Raw genomic sequence first — 18,393 nt, 5'->3', positions numbered from 1 at the left:
TATGTCGCCACATTACATCGTTGTCACATTACTTGGTGTAACGTCACATTACATAGTTGTCACGTGCCTTGGCCTGAAGTCGCAATAATTTAGTATCACCACTAATTGCACTGATTAGTGTTTGCACTACCTAATTGCATTATTTGGATATGTTAATTAGAGCTAATCAACCGCGTTAATTGGCGTTGATTAATTATGTGGGCGTCATCATCTTCATCACGACATATCACACCGATCACGTGAATTCGCATGACATCAACTCGTGACGCCCATAGTGCCGTTTTTTTCGGACACATTTTTGCGGACATTACCTTGAAAGTGAGCCATATAATGCTTTCGCATTAATAAACAAATTAGAAGTCCGCCCTCATATTTGCACGCCTGAAGGCTTCACAAAATGAATTCAGCAAGCCCGTATGAATCCCCTTCGGCGCCATGACAAGGCTTTATAAATACAAATCTTGGGACTTGAGGCAAGTTCACACTGGTGAGTCGCAAACACCGCGCAACCGATTCCGGTCTATTAGTTACGGTTTCCGAAGCACCAAGAAAGCGGGTAGGGAGTGTAACACATCGATTTAATCCTGTCGCGCGGCCTCCGACTCGCCTTTGTAAACCCACCTTTACAGTTGCAAGCTCTGTTGCAATGCGGGGAGCAGTAATGTATAGACAAACGTCGATCTTTGACGTCAGAGAGATGCGGTGGCCCTGTGGTCGCCGTTTGGTGTGATAGCAGGGGGGGGGGGGGGGGGGGGGGGTAGGCTCATAGGACTGCATGTAAACAATTTATTAAAGTACCTTTATGATTTCACAGTGCACCCATGAACCTACGAGGTGGTTCCTTGGTTCAAAAAGCTTTGTACATATAGAATAAAATGAGAAAATATCGGACGCCACTTCAAAGCCGAAGTATTTTTTTCTTCAAAATCACAGTATGTGCGAGCCGGAGTCACGCCCAGTTGGGGGTATACCGGGCGGGGGCGCGGCCTATAGAAAGGCATGTAAACAAAGCATTGCAAAATAATTCTCACACTTCGCAGAGCACCTGTGAAGGCGGCTGTTCTTTAACAGCTGCAAGCGAGTACTTTCGCTAAAAACACCAGAAATTATGGAATATTATTTCGAAGCTGACATCTTTTGAAAATGCCATGGTATATGTAACCCGTGATGCCGGAAATACCCGATAACAGCGTTCAGGCGCTCGACCAGCGCTCCACTGGTGCTTCTCCAAACCGGACAAGTTTCTCATATAGTTCGATATGCAGCCTCGTGCGCTACATTTTCTCTCAAATACGTACATTCGTTCAAACTATACAGGCAGCTCTGAATGGAAGGCAGTTTTCAAACGGCATGACGATCGAAATGCATAGCGTAGCAAGCGATGGCGCAGGTAACCATTTGTTTGCAAACGCTGTTTGTAGAGTGGCTGTTTCAGTGCCACCTAGAAAGAGAAGGCCTCTGCACTCCACCTTGCCCGGTGGACCATAACACGACATGAATCATATGTCGAACACAACAGCCGCCAAGATCATTGCAGCTGTCGATTCTTGAGCCATGTGTTCTACATTCATGCGGCGATAAGGTCAGGCTGCTTGCAGCTAGAGGTTAGTAACCACCTCTGGTTCTTGTGCAAGCGTTGCATCTTGGTTGTTTGTAGCCACGTGCACCTTTTTTTTTTTTGCCATTTCGCCTGAGTTACACCGTCGCTGGTTGCTTTCTTTCCGCGCTCTTTTCCCCCGCCTTTCTATTTTACGAGTTGAGGTTTGATTTTTCTCCATGAAGGTAAGAGAATTAGGGAGCAGAGAGGTTCCGTGTTATCCATGTTCTTTCATCTCCAGCGACATGCTGAGAGGAAGAGGGAGCTACCACACAGAACCTTCTTGCCGAAATACCATCGCATTCGCTGCGGGTACAGGCACCAAATGTGTGCACCCGCTTTGATATAAAGCACGATCGCCTTTTGCAGTCTGGCCGCCGAGAGCGAAGGCGCAGTGTTTTCGGCCCGCAGATGGCGGCCTCCGCACCCGGCCTTTTCTCTGCTGGACTTCTTCGCCCGCATGTTTTTGTCTGTAGCTAGGCACCGCGTATGGTTGCTTTCGCAGCTTGCCGAGCCATCGGCCGCTTCTCTTTGCAGGATGTGCAGCAATTAGCGTTCAGCCGATCCTTCTTTAGTGCGTCTCTCGCTGCTTTCGCTCCTTGAGGTGTGAGAGTGATCGCCCGCTCTTCTGCGCGCCCTTTGCCAACACACGCCTAGCAGAAAGAACGGCTAAACTATGATGATGACAATTTTCGAACATATTGTGCGAGAGGCTACCGGTTAGAATGGTCTATAAGACACTGGAAAATGACGCTGCTAAGTTCCGAATCACGTTCGCGACAAATAGTAAGTAAACTTTATTCAGCTTCATGCGAGTCTCACAGAAATGTACGGAAGTTTTCAGATAATTTCTTCGTGATTTCTGGGTGATGTGGGTCTTAGTTTGCCCATAATGGGAGCTAAAAGCATCTGATGCTTAAAAGAACATACTTACACGCTAACCAGAGCCCATTCATGAATAAAGAGACACCACGCCTTGGTTTTGTGAGAGGGTTGGTTTCTGACATGCAAGGTCCGATACAACTTCATCCACACGAGACATGATACGGAGAGATTCATACCGAAAAAGGCTAATGATTTAAATGGGTAATGTTTACCATCGTGAAACTACGTGTTACTCTTCACAAACCGGTCCAGCGTCTCGACAGACTCTATGCGCATCTCCGAGAAACAGAAGCTGTCCGCAAAGGCTGGACGTCTGTGTCCAGTTCACCGAGCACATGCGCGCCTCGGGCCCCCGTTTACCCGGCGCAGTGCCTGCCCCCGCGAATGCGCATCACAGCAAGTTAGCCTTCGCTCTTGATCCCGCAGTTGCGCCGCCTGGGCAAAAAAAGAAATGAGAAAAGGGCCCGGCCTGATCACCGCAATTAGCCGGACCACTCAAATTTCCTTTCCAGCTGCTGGCGGCGCTACCCACTCTGCATGCATAGACTACGCAGGCGCCGACGCGTGTTCACATTCGCACAATCAGCCTCGGGCATGAGCAACGCGTTTTCGCAGGGATATCCGCGCTCGCAAGCACACACGCTTCCTTGAGTACACGCATAGAGACAGGCATCGCGAACGCGTTTTTTTTTTTTTTTCAGCCTTTATTATTGCACGCCTCGCCTGGAACGACTCGGCAAGAGGCAATGCCAAGGGATGAGGACGGCGAAATGATACACCTTTAGGGGGGACAATTGCAATCTGCAATTGGCCGCGCCGAGCTCTGGCGGCGCGGAAAGCAAAAAAGCAGAAAAAAAAGCAACAGCCCCGTAACATGCATGCAGCTGCAGCGGCGGCAGCAGCCCCGAGTCGTCCGGCACCGGGGTTGAGCGATCGGGATTTAATTGCGACCGACGAGCATTTAATTCGCGACTTCCTTCTCCGGCAAACAGGGGGTCCGCGGAATTTCAAGCGGACCCTCCGCTTCGCGCAGCGTCTCGCCCCCGGCGTCGTCGGTGCGAACTGGGCAGGCCGAGGGCGGCAAGATTGAGCTGCTCGAAAATGACGGCTGCAAACGTAAACATTATTCTAGCCTTTCTTCGCTCAAGGGAACTCCCGCGCTTTGCGTGGAACTGTTGCCGTGAGCTGCATGCAGATGCGCGACCACTCTCGCAGCGGCACCAAACAAATCAAAGCCACGTGCGTTTGAGCTACGCTTTATGTAGGTGCTTATAGTCCCCCGTGGAGCTGTTCCTTATATATGCCATTGTTTCCTGCACAGCTTCAGGAACAAAGGGATAGATGTGGAAAGCAGCTTCCAGAATGCATCTCAAAATCAATCTCGGGGTGAATCGGGAAAAATGCGTACAGCTTTTCGACGCCTGCCATATGCCAGCTCTCAGGTAGGTGATCCTAAATGATTACTCCATGAGTTAAACCTGCTCCACTTTATTGGACTGCCTTAAACACTGTCATCTCAACTGCACCGTTGCTTGTTCTCGCCCAGGAAAAGCTACCGTGTTATTTCGCGGATCCAAAGCGTAGTACGCAGTGTGCAGTGGCAGTCCGGATGGTTGGGTTTTCAATGAGAGCTGGGAAATACGGCGTCTGCTTGCTCACCTCATCCATCAGTCGCCCCTGATCAGTTGGTCTCAAAACGTTGCACTTAAAAGAAACTCTTGGTTGGTGCTAGTATTTCTCAACTTCGGCTTCAAACGCAGTCACATTGGTAGGCTTCTATAGCGGCAGATATAGATACAGGCAAGAAGCAGCGTGTTCAGCACAGTATGACCGATGGCAGTGTTCAGCACAAAACAAGCAATATTTTCAAATTTTGTTTTAACATAAGCAGGCCCAGCATTATTGGGCAAAAATTTTGAATATTGGTATATTGTAAGGTATTATTATGGAAAAATTGAAGGAAATGATCCATATTTTGTGCCGATAAGTAGCAAAATCTTTTAAAGTTTTTCGATAGGTCGCCTCCAGCAGTCAAGACTGCCATGGCGAGCCAATGGGGAACACAACAGCCAAACGGGCGAGCTGGTGGTACATACATATTCAAAGGCAAATAGCGCACAGACGAATGCCAGAGCAGGATAAACACGGCACGAGCGCTGGCTCACAACTGAAAGTTTATTCCAAGAAAGCAACACAATATGCGGAGAAAGTGACCAACCTATATCAACAAGCAGACAAACAAAAACCCGTGTTGCAACGCGACGTCAAAGCATGCAACCTCACTATCATTGTAATAAAATAGATGGTTTACTAACACAAAACCTTATTTTTTTTCTCATGTGGTATACGCTTCCATAATGTCACGTGTTAAGCCGGACGGGTGCTTGTGCACGATATGACAATAGTACAAGGAATGGAAAACAAAATTTGCTGTCAAGCACATGGTCGTGGTCATGAAGGCATAATTGCCGCCTGCAGCACGGCAGCAAGACACAGGACTTACTTGTCCATCCATTGTGTTTGCTAATTTCATAGCAAACCTAGCTTGCTACAAAATCGAACGCACTCGTCCACATGCTCCGCGGCGTTGAGCGCGCGGCAGATTGCAAAGACGCCGCCAGGGCAGCTGAGCGTGCAAATGTGCTCGGCGGAAAGCAACAGCCGCTGTGGGCACACCTTGAGGACGCTGCTCTTGCGCACATTGTCAAGAGCAGCTGGGGTGCAACACAAAATAATCCTCTGCCTTGACGCAGTGCTGGCACGAGTCACAGTCAGCCTGGCGGTCAGTGACACTGATGACGGCAACGCCCTGGAGTGTATACATAACAACGCGTCTACGCTCGCGGTAGTGCCGGCCTGAGAGCCGTCTCAATTTCAGAGACGTCGTTTGTCCGCTAACTCGGCGCGCTGGCACGGCGCATTGTTCAGAGGCGCGTCACAACGGAGGCCGCCATGCATTCGTGTGTGTAGCGTCAGGCGCTCCGCTGAAAACCTGCTCGTCGTATGCGCACTTTAGCCGCCCGGCACATAATTGCACAGCTCTGAGCGGCTGCTGATTTGCCCTTGCACGTACGCGACGATGCACTCGGGAGTCGCGTCTTGACAATTTGGACGACCCTGTACCAGGCGGGTATATACTTGGGACGTTGCTCGCTATATGTCGCGTGTAGATGCGTGCTCACAGCTGGTTGCAGATATGTTTATACAGGCGTCTTTGCAGATCCTGCAGGGCTATAGCATAGACCAACGCGTGTTCCTTTGACACGTTCGCCAGCTCAGGGCAGCAGTGGCGGTCGAGAGATTTGCGGCTTTAGAATCTTACCAACAGTCGTATGCAGGTCACCGCTCTTAGGATCACTAGCGAGCATAGCTGTACAGGCTCGAGTGTAACTACGCCTTGGCTCGCGGGTATTACTAAATGGCCGCTGTGAGGAAAGGAACTGCTGGAATTGAAGATGCGTTAAATGTCTTGCGCGTTGTCCTTGTTATGCAGTAGCGTAAATTACGGAACACCCAGGTTTACAGACGAGTTTTTTTATTTATTTACATGGCAGTGTGAGCAGCGTGGGTGTAGATTGAAACCGACGCTGTGCTTCTTTTTTTTCCTTTTCTCTGTGTACGAGGCCACGAATATCCAAACAGACAGTCTGCATGAGCGGAACTCTCTGGGTGCTGCCTTGCGTTCGCTTTTGACGATTGCATAGCGCTCAGAGATGTTCGCGGCTAAAGGCCAATCACGGAGCAGGCGATACGCATTGCTGTTGTCAGCTTCCATGAGACTGTGCCCGCGTGTCTTCCAACTGCAAACTCGCCCGGACCCAGTTAGGTATTCATGTGAGATCACGGTCGCCACTTTGTGGTGCAGCAGTGCTAACCAGGTCCGGTGGCGATAAGCCCCCTGAATATGCGTGCCGCCTTTCGCCAGGCTGCATAGCCGCCGCTGTGACGTCAGTGCGCACTCCCTGCACCGACGAGGAGGAAAGCAGCCGCGGTGCAAGGGGGGGGGGGGGGGGGGGGTGCTTCGTTCGCAACTCAGTTATTTTCTTGCCCTTTCAACGCATGCCAACAAAGCACAACTCTTCGACTGCATACGCAGGCCCTATAGTTTTGGCAAGAATACGTCCACATATATGCCCAGATTATGAGAAAATAAATCACGAAAAAGAAAGGAGCTGTGCGCTCCCTCACTCCTTTGCTTTCGACCTCCACGTATGGTAAGCACACACACGGTAGGTGACTTAATTCAGGCAGTGCCGCCCAGTCGAGTACTGCAGAAAAGCATATGGGATTTTGTCTTAGTTTTTCGGTATTTTGTGTCCTGGTTTTCAAGTTTTTCGGCAAAGCAAAACGAGTGTTGCGGGACCCCAGAAAACAGGCGAATCATGTTAGCTAGTAAGCTGGTCAACTAAATTCTAATAATTCGCTGTTTAACTATTGCAGATATGCACCTGGTTGCCAGCTGAGATTCGTAGGTGACCACCAGTAGTAGCCATATCTGCTTTTAGAATTTCGAAAACGCGATTACCCCCGGCTGTCTAGACCGAGCAGTTTCGGCCATTCCTCGCGCAGTTGGAAAAAAGCGCGCCGACTGTGCGCGCACATACGAGGTCCATCAGCGCACGTGTCTGCCCCGCCCGCACTGCTCTCTTCGCCGCTGCTGCTGCCGAGGAGAGGACGAGGAGGTCACGTGCAGCGCGCACTGGTGTTGGCGTCTCTTGCAGCGCAACGCAGGCCCGCGACTTTAGAATTGTGCGAGAAATGGCCACAATTTTTTGAGCCACAATGCCGAAGGTAATCGTGTTTACAAAATCCTAAAAACTGATGTGGCTATTACAAAAGCGTCACCTGCTTATCTCTAATTGCAACCAGACACCAAATACGTAGTAGCAGAAAAGTGAACTATTATTTACTTAACCAGCTTACTGGATAACATGATTCGCCTGTTTTCAGACGTCCACCAGAACTGGTATTACTACGCAACGTAAGTCACCTTTTTATCTTCAAAAACTATTTTGTAAAATTTGTGCCGGGGTTCCTTGAAACCCGCAGTATGCAGCTAACTTTAGCCATGGTTTAAATATGCCGAGGCACTCTAAGACGACGCGACCGAATGCATATTGGTACATAGGTTGCAGGTTGGCAACACATGTGTGTGAGGAACAAACCTCTAAGCGTGGGGAGGATATGGCGAAATTTCTCTTACAAAGGTTTCTTTAGGTAGCCTATAGACTGTCTATAGACTCTCTATAGACAAATCTTATAAACTAGTTTATAGACTATCTATAGATATATGTCCATACACGTGTTTTTTCTATAGAGAGTCCGTAGACAAATGTCTACTGAAAGTCTAATAAACACAAGTCTATGGGCAGTGTATAGACGACTGTAGACTTTTTGCCGTACACTTCCTGCAGATTTCTGCCTATAGACAGTCTATAGATAAAAGTCTACTGTACCAGTAGACATTGGTCTATAGAGTGTCTGTAGACATTTCATAGATTTATGGCCTGGCCATGCTATAGATATCTGTCTATAGACAGCCTATACACGTTTCTACTAAACCTTAGGTAGACCAATTGTCTACTACAGACAGTCTACAACCGTTGAAAAAGGTCACCACACGGTCTTCACAAATGACATTACGATCAAAGTACTTAATTAATTAGTTTATTTCCAGGCTATCCAGACTAGGAATATACAGTACATTGACCATAAGAATGCGCCACATTCTAAAAATAAATGTTGAAAGTAACGGTGCGACTAGTTTTCTTCGACGCATTCTTGCGGCCTGTTGTCCGCAGTCGGTCATCCGGGCCTGTTTACCTGTACAGCACAAAGGAAAAAAATAATATAAGGCTAACTGAAAAAAAAAAAATTCTGCTCCAGTTCGTCACAAATGCTTCACAAAGCAAGGCATATCTTGGTTATCCCATTCTAGTGAGGTAATCTTGGTCGCTTTGGTTTGGTTTTATGGGGTTCAAAGACCCAGAGTGACACAGTCTATGAGGCAGGCTGTAGTGAAGGGCTGCGAATGATATCGACCACCTGGGCTTCTTTACCGTGCACTGATATCGCATTGTACAGGGGCCTCTAGCATTTCGCCTCCATCCAAATGCGACCGCCGAGGCCGGGATCGGATCTGCGTGTTTCAGGTCACTAGACGGACAGGATAACCACTGAGCCATCGTGATAGCTTCATCAATTTAGTAAATACGCATGACAAATCCTAAACCTAACCTAACCTAACATAAACTTTAAAAACGTTTTTATGAAAACATGTTTTCATAGAACATTGTAACAAAGACTCTTAATCCCTGCAGCAACTGAATGCCGCCTGCCAATACTGACCCTGCATGGCGTTCCTTTTACATCGGACGTCGAAAGAGCACAAAATGAAAAAAACGAAAAGTTAATAGGAATAAGACAGGTAAAAACAAGTATAAAAGTATTAATTGATTTAAAATTAAAAAAGTGATTAGCAATGAAAAAATATTGTAAGAAAACACAAACCAACGGCAAAAAAACGCTTGAACGTCAGAATAGGTTTGGACGTCTATATAACGAGAAGACGGTAAAATAGTATAGAAACAACCGGAAAACGTCAAAATATTTAAAAACACATTGAAAAGTGTCAGTTAACATACAAAATTACTTCGAAACCGTCAATTAATTAATGCTCCGAAAAAAAGTGATAAAATTACTGTAAAATAGGTGGCGGCCAACCAACGTGGCTGTCATGGTAACGCGTGACGTCATGTAGTCTCATTGAAATGGGGTCACCGTGACGTCAGAGGAGAGGGCGGCGTGCGAAGGGGTGAGCGGTGACGCTTTTGGCATTCTCCCAATGCGGTCGCCGCTGTGGTCTATAAAGTTATTTATTTATTTATTTATTTATTTATTATTTATTTATTGATCGTGCGGCACTCTTTATGGTGCGGCTCACGAGTATGGTGAAGCTTGGCCCTCAAGGTCAAGCTTCGCACATACTCAGTGAGCCGGTTTGACCTCGTGAAGTAGTGCTCTCGCTCTAAAACAGCCACGACGCACCCGCAAAGAATGTCGTTCACCGCGCTCTGCCCCTCCCTGTACCAATATCGATGTACCGTTATACGAGATGCAGGCAATAGAGTCTTTGTTTGTTGGTTTCTTTGGCATAACCCCGTCATGCGGATTGCGTAGGCAGCTTGTGCGTACTATTATCCGGAAATTACGCCAATCATATGCAAGGCTGTTTCTCGGCAGTACGCAATGTGGTATACAACTGCACTAAGTGTTTTGTGTCCTAAGCAAAGGTACCCGAATGGAAAATGTGAATCTGTCCTGCCTTTCTTCTCATCAAACTGTGCACAAGCCGCGAGAATGAGGATATATTTGTTCCAAGTATCGGTGCAATATCAACAACAAAGCACCAATGCCTTAACAGTAACACAGCATATTTTCAAGTGTATTTCAATGTACAACCTCCGAAGCTTAGCAAAATTTAAGCGATAAAACATCAAATTTTTTTCACAATAGGGATCAGTACAATTTTAATGATATGTCATTTTCCCTCAATAAAATTACAAGGACACTATAGCAACATTTGTCTGCATTGAAAAATAAAATTTCAGTCGCTCTTGAAGAAAAAATTTGGAGAGGTTTGCGAGTCGTAAGATGCGCGTATTGGTCGAGGTCGATACATTAGCGCAACAATGCGCCTACTGTGCAGCGTTTCTATTCGGCTGAGCCATCGGCACTGCAACGCTTAAAAAGATTTTTTTTTTTCATATCGTATAGACTGTCGAGTAAAAGATCGCAGGCTGCTGAGACACAGCAAGGCAGTATACGCTCGCTTGAGAGGGAACAATAGGTTACAACCCACTCAGTTTAGGTGTTAATCGCCATCTGAATGCCTATACGCGAATGTACGTGAGCGATTATACAAATATCTAGCCTCGAAATGGGATTCCTTCCGTTCTCCAGCATTTATTTTCCTATTCCTGTCGTCATTTTACGGCCAAACGTGCGCTCATCGTAGAGTACCCTTACGTACTATTCATTTACGTGGGTGCACTGAAAGCCTTCACACACGCCAAACAGCGCATGCGAAATAGACCTCAGTGTGCCTCCAGTAGCCTACGAAAGTAACTCGTGCTCGTCCGAACAATGCATTGTGCGCTTTAACGACGCCAAATAACAGGTGCGGCGTTCGGCGCCGCTTCTAACCCGAACATGAATCATATGTACAGCGAGCTCCTGCGCGGTATAACGAACTTTGTTGAAAAGCGGCTGCTTATAATGAAGCCCCGATTCCCCACGAGGCGCTTTCCTTCGGTGAAGTTACTCTTTTCTCTTTTTATACTCGCGCATGCTCAGTTTCGTTCGTTAGGCTTACCGTGTGCGGACCGTTTTAGATTCCACTCATAAGGCACCTCCGGGATATCATTTGCATAAAAAAACAATCGTTTCGGGGCGTGGCTGGGAAGCCCGAGCGGCGCCTTTGGCACATCGAAATTGGGCGTCCCGCAGCGCCGTGCGTTCCTACAGCGCGGGAGAAAACACATTGCCTGAACACGTCTCACTCTTAATTGCCCCGAAGCCCGCAAAAAATAACTTGCGCGATTTTAACCCACGGCGATGCATATGCGGGGAGGAAACAGAGAGCGCCGCGACAGTGCACGAAAGCAAAGACGACTCTCCTGCGACGAACACGAAGAAACAACCTGCATGCGTCTGACGCCGGACAGGATGTATGTTGTCATGTTGATCAGCGAAATACATCCCGCGGGACGCAGCGTTTCTGCGCTCAATATTCAGCGAAGGCCTGCACTGTAACAATGCTGCTCACGTGTTGCCTACAGGCGGCTGTCGTTGCGTGCACGGCTGTCCGTGTAAGTATAGCGAGTGGCAGCTCTGCACAGCTGCTTCTTGTGCATTGTTTGAAGGATTTATTTCAATGACTGGAACCGAGCATATATTTGCCGCATTAATCCTATCGTGTTGTCTGTCTCGAAATGCACTGTAGAAAGCAGAAGAAAAAAATTGGAGGGGACACTTCAGGAGGTCCGCCTTAAGGGTAAGACGCGATAGCGTTATTGCCCACATATGCAGAGTTGGGCATTCTCCACGTTGCATTCATAGATCACTGGGAGTTTTCATAGCAATCCTGGCACAGTGGTTAAGCGATGCGCCACTGTCCTGCGATGGCAGGTGCTGCCTCAGGTGGGGCTTCTGTGACCTAGGTTGCTCTTCCCGAGCGACCTCTTGTGACCAGTCATCCCTTCAAGTGCAACCTGCCACGGTGTGCAGTTTGCTCACAGCCCGATTGGCAGGTTGTCCACGTTCACGTTGCCTAGGTAGCCCACCTGCCTCCTTGGTCACTTCTCTGGGTATTTATGTGTACTTTCTCGCTCCCAGTCTGAACCGACGACGACGCCGGATATTTAGCGACACGGGCTCCTTAACGCTAGTGCGTTAATTACGGTCGATTTGGTTGTTTAGCCCAAGTACGAATTAGGTGCGCTAGCTCTGCGGTTTTCACTCCGGTTCCGGTGTTCGGATCCAATGTTAACGAGTGGAAGTTGTTCGGATAATGCCCACATATGCGGAATTGGTCATTCTGTATGCTAATTCATTCACAGCTCACTGGGAGTTCTCATGCCGCTCTTGGCGCAGCGGTTAAGCAAGGCGCCACTACTCAGCGTTGGCAGGTGCTGCCACCATTGGGGCTTGTGCGACGCAGGTTGCTCTTCCCGGACAGCTGAATGGAATTCCTTGCCTCAGGACCTTTTTCAAGCAGACAATCTACACCAATTTGAAACTTATCTGTCCCGTTATTTAAGCCTATAGAAGCCATTGGCCACTGCTGTCACTCATTATTGTTCTTCACCCGCGGTTCGATACGATCCTCGGGGGTCTGAAAGCGAGCATATTATTATGAACACTTGCCTATCTGATGCACTTAACTGTGGCTGTATCTGCTGGCAAGATGTCTGTACGTGATTGATGATTTCATATAAGTTTGTATAAATTTTGTACTTGTGACGGTGTGTACTTGTTGAGTTGTATGCATCCACCCTGTAACGGCCTTACGGCTGACAGTATAAATAAAAGAATAAATAAATAAATCAATAAATAAATAAATAAACCTTTTGCTACCAGTCCAGTCATTAAATGAACTGCCACCTGCCGTGGTCGGAAGTTCACAATCCGAAGGACACGTTGCCAGATGCATTTATATATATATATATATATATATAGTTGCGAAAACATGACGTACTTGACTGCTTAAAATAATATAGAGCGGAGTATACGGTTCGTTTAAGGAAAGGTTTTTATTTTACTCGATGTTTCGATTGGAGGACCGATCGGAGGAAAGATCGAAACGTCGAGTAAAATAAAAATGCTTCCTTAGAAGCGTATACTTCGCTCTCTCTCTCTCTCTCTCTCTCTCTCTATATATATATATATATATATATATATATATATATATATATATATATATATATATATATATATATATATATATATATATATATATATATATATATATATATATATATATATATATATATATATATATATGTGTGTGTGTGTGTGTGTGTGTGTGTGTGTGTGTGTGTGTGTGAGAGAGAGAGAAGGAAGCCAACAGTCACCGAAACCAAGGTGCACAGGGGAATATTTCTATTTTAAATTTTTTTGTTAATTTGTAGTGCCAATCTTTTGCCCCTTGTCTGCTCTCTCTCTCTCTCTCTGTCTATATATATATATATATATATATATATATATATATATATATATATATATATATATATATATATATATATATATATATATATATATATATATATATATGCATACACACACCAGGGCAGGCCGCCCAACATCCGCTGCGCAGCCTGACACAAAACAGGCTTGAGACAAACAAACAAACAACGGCGGTGTGCAGGGAAAGGCCACTATATACGGTACCGCGCTAAAAACAAGGCAGTGGATCGGGATGTCAACAGGACTGGCTGAACATGCACAAATCTTTTTTGCTGAGTGAGGCGTTAAACCACGCAGCTCACACGCTTACTCGCAGCCCCTCTAACAGCGCCGTCGGGGTTACACCTCCGCAGCCAACTATTCCAAAATGCCTGCTGGGCTGAACTGTCCGTTTGACTGTAGTAACATTATCTTATGGACATCACGCGTCTCGTTATTTATTGTAACGGGAACAAGGCATGATTCGAGAGACAATTAAATGCAAACGATCTGAGGGGCAGATAGAAGGAACCCTTCGGGGCACAACTTTCGGTCCGCGGAGCTGGCGTCCGAACATTCCGATCACACTGGACGTGCTCTGACGTCGCCGCAGAAGTGAAGCCGGCCCGCGTTGACAGTTGGAGGGGGCACTTATCAGCGCGGGGGTCACAGCTTTAAACGCACGCATGCACGCGGCGAGATGTGTGCCAGCGTTGCTTCGCCAATCACGCGGCGGTCGAAGCGGGACCGGGGGCTGCATGCAGCGCGCAATGCCCCGCAGCCACGCGACGGCGAGGAACAAAGGGGGCCGACTCGGCGGCGCGCCAGACAGCCAACACCCCGGACACCTTGCTCCCGGAGACAAGACACGCGGGCGGACGCCGCGAGCAATCCGCGGCCCGTCAGACAAATCGTTAAGACAGATTCGTTCGACTCGTCCCTCATTCAAAAGGAAGGCAGGCAGCCTGCCTCGTCAGGGGGCGCACGACAGGTCCAACAAGATCGGCTGCGCTGCTGCTGCAGGAAGCTCTCGGGAGCGATCTCCTCATTCCGTGCTGAATAAAAGAAGGTTCGCTGAGGCGAGGAGGAAAAGAAAGAAGAAAATGCCGGACGGCGGTAGTCGCGAGAAGCCGCGGCCAACGCGGAATATCGTATGCACGCTTTTGAACGCACCCGGCGCAATCGCAGGCTCGACACCAGGACGGCGATGTGGACACGCTTGTACAACCTCCTCGCTTTCGGAACGAAATTCCCTCGCGCTCTGATTTTCCCTCTTTCTCGATCCGCCCCCCCCTCTCTCTCGGTGAGGTGAAAGGGAGACGGGAAAGGGAGCGGCCGCAAGTAGGATGAACCGTCGGGATCGGTTGGCTGGCTGCCACGCAACACACAAGGGGACCCGCAAAGGCAGCGCGCAGTACCCCGATGCTCACTGCCGCCTCTGTCGCTGCTGCTTTCGGGTCGCTGTCTCGGCAGCAAAACCGGCGAGAAACAAACCTGTTGGGAAACAAGAAAAGCGCGTGTGTAGACCTATACGCTGCGGCGTATGGGGCGCTCACGACGGATGACACGTCCTCCTGCGTATCGAACATGCTGCGGTCAAGACAGCGCTCGGAGCAAGGAATAGAAAACGAGAAAAGAAGGAACGGCAAAGGCAAACAGAGCGTGCCCACGTTCGGCTCCTGAAGGCGCGACCGGTGCAGGCGCAACAACATCGCCGACGACGGTGAAGAAAAAAAGCATCACAAACCAATGGGCTCCTTGCCTCTACGGGCAGCCGCCTCCTCTAAAGGGGCTCTCGCGCAAGCCTGCGGCTTCGGATAAAACGTTATTATAAAGAAACGCAGGAGGAGGCGCCGCGCGCGCGCGCCCGATCGCGCGCGCGTTTTGGTGGCGGGAGAGGAGGCGCGATAGAATCTCCGGGGGTCCCCCCTCTCGGTGTGGGAAGCGCGCCCCATCTCTCATCTTCACAGTCGGCAGTTCCTTTGTGCCAGCCGCTTATCTGCGCAGAGGCATCGCGACAGCTGACACCTCCGTCGAACACGCCCTTGCAGCCCCCTCTTCGCTGCGGCCGCCACCTCCTCCATTGGTCAGCATGCCGCCTTTGTCTCAGCGCCGCCGCCGCCGCCGTGCTAAGAAGGGAGCATCCGTGCGGGCTAATGAAGGCCCGGAGCTGGATGCGCGCCGGCCCATTACCCGCGTACTTAGGGGACCACCGCAGGTCTCCCAGATGCCCATTAAATTCGGCGCGAAGAAGGTGTCCCCCCCCCCCCCCCCCCCCCCCGAAGAGGGGAGCAGCAGTCGTCGTCGATGCAGGTGCCGACCTTGTGGCACGCACGCATACCTGTCTCCGAGCGTGGCTTCAGCTGGTCCCGTTCCCTGCCCCGCCATCTCGGCCGGTGCCCGCACTGGTGCAACGAGGAAGGTGTGTGGGAGTATTGGTCAAGTAACCGAGTCTGCGCGTCGAGGCGATTGCTTTCTCGTCCGGCTTTGGCTCGTCTATGGTTCAGTCGAGAAGCTACTATCGCAGCTACCGTTGTCTACATGTCTCGGATGCATTTCCTTTCTTTTGGGCCATTGCCACTCGGTGAATTTTCGATGAAAAAGTTTTGTGCCATACCCACAACATTCCCATTCCGTGGCCAATCAAATATCATCATCATTATCAAGCCCAAGAAAAAATAAGTTGCTTTAGTTTATGCATGTAAAAATGCTTTACTCAACAGATGAATAAGTTATCAGACAGCGTGCTCTTCGTTTGGAAGCAACTTTTCTCTGTTTGACCGCTTATGATCGAGCCCCCAGACTAGTCCCAATTATCTCAGTCATCATGCTGGGCCTCTATATTCTTATCTTTCTTTTTTATGCCGTTCTCATTAGAGCGTTCTCCTATACAAGGGGACCGGTCGATGGTGTCCTTTTATTTTAAGCGCCGCTACGGAGGCCGTTATGAGTTTAAAAAAGCCGGAATGAATGACAGAGCATATAGATCAGCCATAAAAGGCACAGCTCAGTCTTTCGCGCTGCTTATGGGAAACTTGCGGGAAGAAGCAGCGATGGCGCGCAGAGGTAGAGCATCCGCCTCGCGTGCAAGAGGACCGGGGTTCGAAGCCTGTGTCGCGCAATTCTGCACTGGATTTGAGAAACAAAAGAAACGCCGCGTTTTAATAACCAGGCCTGGATTGCGGCCTGATCCCGGTAACCAGAACCGACAGCACACTCCCCCACCAGAAGAGGATTCGGCGACCTTGGTGTCGTACTTGGCCGCAACCTTCTATGAACTTTGGGGTTGTAATTGCGGGAGATAAATACGTTTTCCCCGTTTAACCACGACTGACACAACTCAATACCGCCAGACCCTACTCCGTGATCGCGTACATTATCGACCGCACGCCGACCACTGCGGGCCTTGCTCCTAGGGAACAAATGAACGACTCTCTGGCTGACACAAACAGGCATTTATTGCTGCAACAGAAATAACCCGAGCTAGCAACAAAATACTTTAGGGAATCGAGGTCATCCTACTCACCAGCAAGGTTACACGCGAATGTCCGCCCACGCCAGTGCAAGGGGAAACTTCGAAGCCGGACGGGACGAGATGCGGGAGAACGCTCTCCCCACCACTTCCTCGCCAGCGCCGAACAGTCCGCCAACCTTCCCAAGCTGAAGACAGTGTGTGTGCCATCTTCCCCGCGCGCGCGCGCAGCCGTCACGCTGTCCGTGGCGCTCGTGTTGCTGCTACGCGGGCGCCCTGCCCTCCCTTGATAGTTACGGTAACTAACTAGGGATAGTCATGCAGTGCGCACCTCCTTGTGGCGAGGCTGCTGCAGGGTGCACGCTGGAAAGCAAACCAAAGGGAACGTCATGGGGAAAGTCCCCACAGAACCAGTCAATTTACCCTCAACCCTCAGGCCTCCCCAGAGTCTGCGGAGCAACTGACCACGGCGGCGGTCAGACCTGTGACTCAGCGGAGGGTGCTAAGAATCACTGGCTCCGGACCGGCCGCCATAGGAATCTGAACCTGGGCACGTCTAACGCTATAACTTTGTCTAGTGAGGCTAGCCTAGCAGTGCTGTTCTAGGAACTAGCGGGAATTAAATGGGATGTCATAGGGCTTAGTGAAGTCAGGAGGACAGGTGAGGCGTATAAAGTACTATAGGACGGGCACATATTGTGCTATATCGCGGATTAGCGGATAGACGAGAACTAAATGTGGGATTCCTCATTAATCAGGATATAGCTGGCAACATAGTGGAAATCTGTAGTATTAACGAGAGCGTGGCAACTATCGCAGTTGGGCTCAATAAGAGCTACAAACCGAAGGTGGTGCTAACCTACGCGCCTACATCCAGTCATGATGACCAGGTCGTTGAAAACTTCTATGGAGACGTGCAGTCAACAATGAACGAAGTAAAGAGACTTCAATGCGAAGGCACGCAAAAGGCTGGTTGGAGACCAGTCGCTGGGGAGGGACTATGGCCTATGCAACAGCAAGGGGAGTTATTAGTAGAGTGCACGGAGCGAAATAATTCATGGATCATGAACACCTTCTTCTGCAAACGAGCGAACAGGAAGCAGACGTGGAAGAGCCTCAATGGTGCGACTAAAAATGAAATAGGCTTCATACTATGCGCTCACCCTGGCATCGTGCAGGATGTGGAGGTTCTAGGAAAGGTGCGGTGTAGAGACCACAGAATGGTAAGGTCTCGAATTAGCTTAGACTTGAAGAGGGACCGGAAGAAACTAGTGAAGCGGAAGCCCATTAACTAGTTAGAGGTAAGAGGAAAAATAGAGGAATTCAGGATATCGACGGAGAACATATATTCGGCTTTAACTGAAGAAGACTATCTTATTGTTTAAACAGTGAACGACAATCTCAAAGCTATCATTACGGAGTGCGCAGTAGTAGTAAGCGGTAGGATAGTTCGACAGAATACCGGCAAGCAATCTGAGGAGACGAAAGATCCGATTTCGAAACGCCAAAGCATGAAAGCGTCTAACCCCACGGACAGAATAGAACTGGCAGAACTATCAAATTTAATAAGCAGACGCAAGGTGGCGGAGATAAGAAAGTTTATTATGGAGAAAATCGAGCATGCTGTAAAGAACGGGGGTAGCCTGAAAGCTATGAAGAAGAAACTAGGCATAGGCAAAAACCAGATGTAATCGTTAAGAGACTAAGAGGGCAA

The sequence above is a fragment of the Amblyomma americanum genome, chromosome 3, assembly GCF_052857255.1.
Source record: "Amblyomma americanum isolate KBUSLIRL-KWMA chromosome 3, ASM5285725v1, whole genome shotgun sequence".
Taxonomy (NCBI): Eukaryota; Metazoa; Arthropoda; class Arachnida; order Ixodida; family Ixodidae; genus Amblyomma; species Amblyomma americanum.
The sequence above is the reverse complement of the archived record's forward strand: the minus strand, read 5'-3'. Positions refer to the sequence as shown.